This window comes from Dipodomys merriami, unplaced genomic scaffold, assembly GCF_024711535.1.
Source record: "Dipodomys merriami isolate MVZ:Mamm:240054 unplaced genomic scaffold, mDipMer1.0.p SCAF_2, whole genome shotgun sequence".
Classification (NCBI taxonomy): Eukaryota; Metazoa; Chordata; class Mammalia; order Rodentia; family Heteromyidae; genus Dipodomys; species Dipodomys merriami.
In genome coordinates, this window is record NW_027203381.1 from 76,541,262 (window position 1) to 76,549,876 (window position 8,615).

General features: G+C 36.2%; 1 non-coding gene across 1 annotated transcript; it reads right to left on the reverse strand.

The window, feature by feature from the left end:
- Positions 1-5,034: 5,034 nt before the first annotated feature.
- LOC138832702 (small nucleolar RNA SNORA40) lies at positions 5,035-5,165 on the reverse strand. Its single transcript, XR_011373643.1, has one exon. It is a non-coding gene; the product is annotated as a small nucleolar RNA SNORA40 (small nucleolar RNA).
- Between the last annotated feature and the right edge of the window lie 3,450 nt (positions 5,166-8,615).

The following is an 8,615-nucleotide window of genomic DNA, read 5'->3' on the forward strand; positions in this document are numbered from 1 at the left end:
ATTAGACAATAATGGAAACAACTTTCACACTTGGACAAGAAAAAACAAATGCAACTTATTCCATTGGAATAATATTATTATGCTATAAAATGCTAAAAAATTCTTCAAAACTAAATTTAAAAATGTATTTTATCCTCTGTTTTCTTGAAGTACTTGTAGAATGTTTGAACTGTTACAGCTACAAATTATTTGGGTAATCTGCTACTGAGAGGTCAAACCTCATTTTTATTTTGAGTGGCAAGATGTGAATTATGAAGAAGTGTATAATGAAGCCATAGACTAACTCTGACCTCTGGGATTAGCTATGAGAACCAGACCAGATTTTCAAGGCTGGCTCTCTTGCTTAACTATTGGTTCTGTATGTGACTTATTGGCAATTATTACAACTTTATCTCTAAGCAGCAGCCTGCCCATCCATAAAATGGGGGTAAAAAATGCTTGTTTCACAAGAATGTCATGATAATTAAATGTAAAAATTGATATAAAAATTATGTAAATGAGAAAGCAATTAACTGTCATTGAAAAATGTAAGGCAGCATTATATCTAAATGGTTCATAGTATTTGGGCCCTAATTACTGAAGTCATGTGTTTGTAATTCTTTTCTTTAAAGTGTAATTAAGTTTCCTTTTCATTAAAAAATGTGAAATAAATTTATGGATCCATGCTCTGTCCCCTATTTTGTAGAAAAGAAGCTTTCTGTCAAGGCATTATGAATATAAAGGGAACTTTATTGAAAAGTAAGCACTTTCTTTATTCAGAGAGGTGTCTTTAATAGATTGTAAGTACTAAGAAGGAAGACCATGTTTCTCATTTCTTTTATGCCCATAGCTCTGAGCATAGTGCAGGTACTAAGTGCTTTCTGATATGAAATTTTGAGGCTGAACCAGAGACAAAGGAAATTAATAGCTCTTACAACAGAAGCAGCACAATTCCACCTTTATTCCTCTCAAGATTGGTGAACCAGGCACATTATGTTACTCTTCTTTTCCTTTAAAATTATACTTTTAATAGTTTCATGGATTTTTCTCATCTAATTTGTCTTTATATCTCTTGACTGCTCAGACTACTGCACTGTTTTTTATGCGATTAGAGTTTTTGTATTGTATCTTGTCCATGTGTTTATGTCATACCAATCACAGGTAAGATAAAATCATATGCTTCAAGTCATTATACTTGTAAAAGGAAGATATACTCAAGATTTATTCAGATTAGAATAATTACTTCTTAGGAAAAGTATCAAAACTAGCCATTCAATAATGATAGCTTCCATGCTATGCAGTCTTGTGCAAAACACTTAACCTATGTAATATTTTCCAATAATGGCTTAAGGTAAGCATTACTACTCCTGTAACTTATCTGATATTAAACTTTTCTACAAGGTGACAAGGCCAGCAAGGTATGATACCCAAATCTAAAAGTAGGCCAGACCTACAGTCTACAGTGATCCCCACACTTTCCTGCTATTATCCTCAGGAGACTGTTCATTTGATAGCACCTTGTATAAACACTGGAACCTCCTATGCCTCTCTACCTGTCCTTTTTTTCAAAACTCTAAATGTTCACCTTAGGAAGACATTTATTAAACCTACATTTTTATTCCATGTGTTACCCAAATTATCCTAGCTAAAAAGATACTCCCTTTATAATGATAGAACATCCCTCAAGTCCTATTACATTTAGCTTTTATGTAAAGAACTTTCATATAAACTTACTTTTGCTTGTAAATTACCTGACTCTTCACTTACTTTGGAAAACTTTGAATATATCCTGCAAAGAATAATATAGGGACCTTATCCCTCAAAAAAACTTGAATTCTATCAATAGAGTCATATCCAATGACAAACGATAATACATTAAAAATGGGAAATTGCCTCTGGCCAGATATGGGTAATCCAAATGCGAGGAGCACTGAATGTTTGCAAGAAGTGAGCAGGACTTCAGATAAGTGAGGTTTAGAGGCTTCCTTGGCTATTTGATGCAAAAGAAGAGAACTCTGCAAGGAAAGATTGATATGGTGAGAGCATAGCAACTTCAGTATGCATACTGCATATTGATAGAATAGTAGATGACCCAAGTACATGGAGACTGACCCTCATTGAGAGTTGTGGGAGGAGGCAAGCCAGAAAGACGAAGCCATGGATGTTCGGACCTCAGCAGTGAGGTATTTGCATTACTCTCCATGAACTAAGTGCAGGCACAGAAGTGCACAATGGTGGTAGCAACTTTCTAACCTGACAAAGGTAACTGAAGAAAGTGGTTAGGGAAATGTAAAATGAATAGTTTTGTATCCTTCTAAATGAGAAGAGCAGAAGAGTTTGCAGTACTTGAGGGAATGCAAAAGAACAAAGGAATCTGTAGACATAAAGCTGTATAACCTGATCTGGTCATTAAACCTTCAGAGTATTGACCATAGTCACAAGGTAAAGGAGGTACATTTAGTGTTTTCATTCTTTCTACTACTTAAACAAGATCACTTTCCCTGGCTTTTATGTGGTCAACAATGCCTTGTTCTAACACCCTAACATCACTTGATAGTGATTGGAATGAATGGATGAACCTCTCATGGGAAGAGTTTACACTGGTGGATTTACACCAAGGTATTCAGGGTAGGGTGGGATTGGGTTGATTATTTTTTCTTTGGATTTCTGCCCTGTTTCTCTCCTGTGTGTGCATCATTTACCCCCTCCTGCCCCCCTCCTCATTTGAACATGTCAAAGCAGAGGCAACACTTCTGGGTACAGAATGCATCTGTTTGCTCTTAACATAGAAACTATAAACAAGTCGTTTAAGGATTCAGGTGGACCTGTTGCAACAATGAGAAGTACAAAATGTCATGTCAAAACCAGCTTTACAAAGTCGGTGGGGCGGGGGAGGGGGGTATAATTGGGTGGGGGGAGGGGTGAGGCTGGGAAGGGAGGTGAAGGGTAAACAAAGGAGGAGGCTGCAATGCTTGGTAAGAAATGTATGCATTATCCTGCCCATGTAATTGTAGCCCCTCTGTACAGTATGTTCTCAAATAAAATAAAATAATATTAAAAAAAAAAAGAAACTATTGGAGACCATTCTGAGAAATGCCCTTCTACAGTCATTGCATTACCTACTTCCAGGGACATAGTTCACAGACTAATACAATAAAACATTATATCAGCTGCTGCTGCTGTGTGTGTGAGCTCTCCATCTACTGGGACACTCTGCTCTTTCCTTTCTCCTCCCTCAAGTTCTTATCTTTATTTCTTCCCGTTCACCACAAACCATAGTAAAGCATAAAATTACTCACAGACCAAACAAAATTAATATTTGTCTAGGCCTTAGGCATAAGTATGAGCTGCTTGAAGTATCCTATCTCTGCCTACATTCCGTAACCTTTATATTGTCCTTTGTCTTCGAAGTATCTGCAAATTTTGTGTTATTGCAAATAAGAATCCCAAAGATAAAACATCATTCAGAATATCTACCCCTCATCAAATAGAGAAGGCAATATAAAATTTAATAGGAAAGAATTGAGTTTAGGAAAACTAAGAGTAGGCATTGTTGAGAGTGACAATGTATGTTCAAATCACTCGTTACCAAAACCATATCTTTCTGGTATGATTGGCTTATGACCATAAGTTTCTCCATGAAACTCAACTTCTCAAGTATGGATAACAACTGTAAGGGATAAAGAAACATACACAAAGCAGAAAAACTAACCTAGGAACTAAAATCCTTGTTAGCAGTTATTATGCTTTTATTTATTTTTTTCTAAAGCATTTCTTTTTTGTATTCCAAGACTAGGAAGAGAAATAGCGGCAGGTGTGATGCTATTGACAGATCCTCACTGCTATGTAAACCTGCTTGCTCTCCAAATGCATCATGACCATCGGGAACAGTGAGAGCAAGATTGAAGATTCATTAAGATATACCCATAAGCAAAGAGCAAATAAATCTCATTCCTTTCTCTCAGAATACATGGGCTGACTCATTCAACCAGCTGTTTAGATCCCTTCTGGCTGAAAATATGAGAACTAGAATTGAACAATCTCATATTAAAAGATGAAGAAAAATACAAATCTACTGTACATGTATATGTTTAATGTAGAATTGGAGCTAATTGCCTGGCAAAGTACTTCTTTAAATTGCTGTTTGACTAGGCAACCTTTCATGTTGGAATATTTTTGGTTTGTTTTCAGATTGAATTTTGTGGTTATGAAAGCCACAGAAGACTTTGATAGGGGATGACATTTCTATTGGGTCTTTGTTTCTAAGTTTAATATTGGTGAAAGATGGAAGCTCGAAAAATTGACTTTATTATTTCCCTAGCTACTTGCCACTAGACTAAATTCAGATGCATTTTTTGTGATTGGCCTCTATTTTGAAGAAGAAAATGTTATATTTGAAAGGACATAAGAACTGCCATCTGGTCCTGGTGATTTTTCCACGTCTCATTTATCTATTAGATGTAGAACATCTTGTACATTAGCCACAATTTGATCTAATAATTCTAATCTGTTTGTCTTGTCTGTTTCCAAAGACATTTAGTAAATGAGAACCTCCCTAATGTCTTCCTTAAAAATGGAAAATTCATTTAATGTCTCAGCCTATCATCGTTTTCTAAAAACATAAAGACCAAGCAAGAAATGTATGTGTTCTTTTCATCCAGAAGCCACTTCTGTCCTGTGCTTGGTGCTTAGACCTACAGTCTTACCCTCAGTTTTCATGTTTTCTTTTTTGGCTTCATTCTTGCCAATGAAAAACTGACATATATATCTGTGATAAAATATCGCATTGTTTAAAATGAACACTGTAGAGGATAAATAGATTATTTACAGATGGGGAGAATATACAGATAGGGAGAATTCTTTTGTTTTTTTTTCCTAATTATCTAAAATGATCATATACTCTTTTGTACCTATGCTAACTGTTGTAAGAGAAGAGAATCAGGTGTTGTGGGAAAGAGTTTAACTTTTTTTTTTTTTTTGCTTTCACATCAACTTTATTCTCAGAGCAACCTGTGTGAGTTAACAAACCCTCAGAGTGACAACTGTTGTAGGAATCATCTTCCTTCTTACATGTACCAAAATCTCATATCAGCAAAGAGTTCTGGGTTGCAATAGAGGATTTACTCTTTGCACCTGTCTGTAAGGAATAATGTAACATTTTTTATAACCTTCTAAAGAGAGGAGCAAGAATTAACCTTAAACAACAACAACAACAACAAAATAAGCCAGGTTCCAGTGGCTATTGCCTGTAATCCTAGCTACTCCAGAGTCTAAAATCTTAGGATAGTGATTTAAAGCCAACCCAGGTAGGAGAATCTATGAAACTATTATCTCTAATTAACCACCCCAAGCTGAAAGTAGAGATATGAATCAAGCAATAGAGTTGTAGAGCTCAGTGACAACTTTCAGGCTCTGAGTTTAAGGCCAGGACACTCTCTCTCTCTCTCTCTCTCTCTCTCTCTCTCTCTCTCTCTCTCTCTCTGTCTCCCACATACACACACAAAGTTTTTGTAGTTTTTATGTTTTGAAAGCACTTAGATTGACTTCAATAGTGTTTTCTATGACTCTTGGTTGATGCTGAGAGACTTTCTGATTACAACTCAATTTCAATTTAGGAATAATAGCACCTAAGGAAATATTAAAAGACACTTTCATTTTTGTCTCCCTGTTTTGGGGCTGCTGGATGAGCTAGTTTGGGGTTTTCTTGCTAAACAATGAACAGTATGTAATGAACAGCCATGCTATTCTGTTCCAGAAAGGTTTCTCTAGAGAAATGACTTCTGATCTTAGATCAGAAGGTAAGTAGAAGGGAATGTCTCCTCTAAAGGAATAACATTTTAAAGGCCCTGAGGCAGAATGATGTTGCATTGCTGAAAAAAAAAAGAGGTCCAGTTAGTTAGAACAGAGTGAGCAGGTTGTGCAAAGTGAGCTTAGGAGACAAGGCCAGCGCCAGGTCATGCTGAGCCTCACAACACCATGGTAAATACATGGATGCTCATGTTGAGAGAAAGTTGATGCCATTGGCAGGTTTTAAGTTGAGTAGTTTTCCTACCAGCCAGAACATTAAAACTGTTGGAATGGCATTTAGCAGTGAAAACATTACCTGGACATCAGCAACTCATGCCTATAATCCTAGCTAGTGAGGAAGCTGGTTCAAAACAATGTGAGACACTTATCTCCAGTTAACTACTAAAAAGCTGGAAGTGGAGGTATGATTAAGTGGCTGAATTCTAGCCTTTAGCAAAAAAAACCTCCGGGACAGCACACAGGCCCTGAGTTCAACCTCAGGGACAGCACACAGGCCCTGAGTTCATGACTTGAACTCAGGGCCTGTGTGCTGTCCCGGAGGTTTTTTTTGCTAAAAGTTAGAATTCAACCACACACACACACACACACACACACACACACACACACACACACACACACACACACATGTATATACATATATATATGAGTGTGTGTATATACACATATATGACACATATATGTGTGTATGTGTGTATATATTTGCATACATACACATATACCAAGATATAACACCAGGTTATTTAGTGGAAAAAATTCCTTTGTATTCTAGAACAGCCCATACTTCAGACACCACACTTGAGAAGTTTGGAAGACTCCATTACCTTGCTCTTGGGCTTTTGAAGTTGCATGATTAGAAGAGCACTGTGTGAGGCAAACAATAGCAATATTATGTGGTAGAAATAGGTTTTTATCCTTTTCTAGCAGTTGTGACTGTGAGTGATACCAGCTGATTGTGTGACTTGGCACTGGGCTCACAAGGATAAGGTACAGCAAGTGAGTAGAAGAATTCTACTTGTCATAGATTCCTGTTTCAGGAAGCCTAAGCTTCTTCTTTGTCTTGAGAAAGGCCTGAGGCTCCAGTCCTATGATTGGTTAAAATTGATTGCCTTAAGCTCAAGGCCTTAAACCAAAGTCTTAGTCAATTTCCATGCAGCTTTGCAGAAGCCTTAGGATCTGATCTCTCTTGAAAAAATTAACTTTTACCTCTCAGCAATGACATGCTTAATGTCGTGCATTAAAAAGATTACTCTGGGTGTAGTCTGAAACCAGATTGAAGCTAGCAAGAGCGAACAGAGTACCATGGCAGTGAATAAATGGAAGTTCAGGGTAGTTTGAGTGAGTGGTGAATGGACCTGCACCTGGAATTTGGATATTTATTTAGAAATAAAATTAGCCAGATTTTGTAATAAATTAATTATAAGGGGATGTACAAAACAGAATTACAAAGTTGATCCCCATGTTTCTAGACAACTAGGTATTATGGTGATTCCTTTCCCTAAAAGAGAGAATATTTGGGAAGTCCAAAATTTGAGAAATAAGTTTTTATATTCAATTTTGGCTTTGTAGGTGAAGAAGTTTATTAAAATTGGTGAGTTTATTAAAATAAAATGAGATAGGGCAACTTATGCACTTTAGGCAGGTAAGACAAAGAAAAGCCACTGATAGAATTAAAAAAAAATAACCTTATACCTTTATTAACCATAGTCAGGCCAAGACAGAGGTGGGAAAATAAAGGTACTATCTCTCATTCATGGCACCATTGTTATCATGGTTCATAGCAGCTCTTCAGATTTTGGAATTGTATAAAATAATTGCCTTCAGAGATGACATTTATCCTCAGAGTCTTGCCTTGAAGTGTGTCAGCATAGAAAGCATCTTAGAAATCCATGGTTACTCTTGTGTTCTGTAAGAAGGAATTTAAAATAAGACTAGGTGTCCCAGTTTAGTAACTCCACTGAGGATGTTGTCATTTTTATCCAAGCTACTGGCCACTTTCCTGTATCCACCAACATTATTCCATCAGTTTGTGAGCTGTAAAAATATTGAAAGCTGCTGTTTGCTTCTTTGATTCTCATCTTCTGTCTTGCACACCATCATTACTTACACATTTACCTCAAGCTTGGGAGTTATTTCATCTGCCCAGAGGAAATAATAAGTGATTATGTACCATAGGCTCTAATCCCTTCCTCCAGTAGGCCTTGCTATGGTGATCATATGTTCTCTAAAATGGACTGTGGTGTGCGTGTATTTATATGTGTGTGTATGTCTGTAGAAAAGGAGAGAGAGAGAGTACATATGAATATATTTTGTTATCTAAAGGGAAACGTTATACTTCTGTACTGCAATTTTCAAAATTTTAATATATTGTTTCCTTCTTTGATGATAATCCTATCTAAGGCTCTTTGAGATTTAAGAGCACTTGAATAGACAGTTTGAGATATTTATTTTCACTACTCCATGTTGAAAGAGTTGATTGATTGTGGTAAGATGGGTTTGAAATGCATATTTCAATAGCTCACTGGTAGACATCAAAATACTTATGTATATGTATATTGTTCCAGTGTCTCCTAAAATTAATAAAAGTTTTGTGAATATATACTTCAACACATGAAAACATTATACATGTGCCTATACATTATTTTAATGTGGGGGTCTTTATTGTTGAAGCAGGGATTGAATTGCTGATCTATTAAACATATAATGAGGGTTATTTATGTTAAATTTATGTGAAAAAGAAGGCATTTGTTCAAAGGAAAATGGATCATTATTTCTTTCTTTCTTTCTTTCTTTCTTTCTTTCTTTCTCTCTCTTTCTTTCTTTCTCCCTTT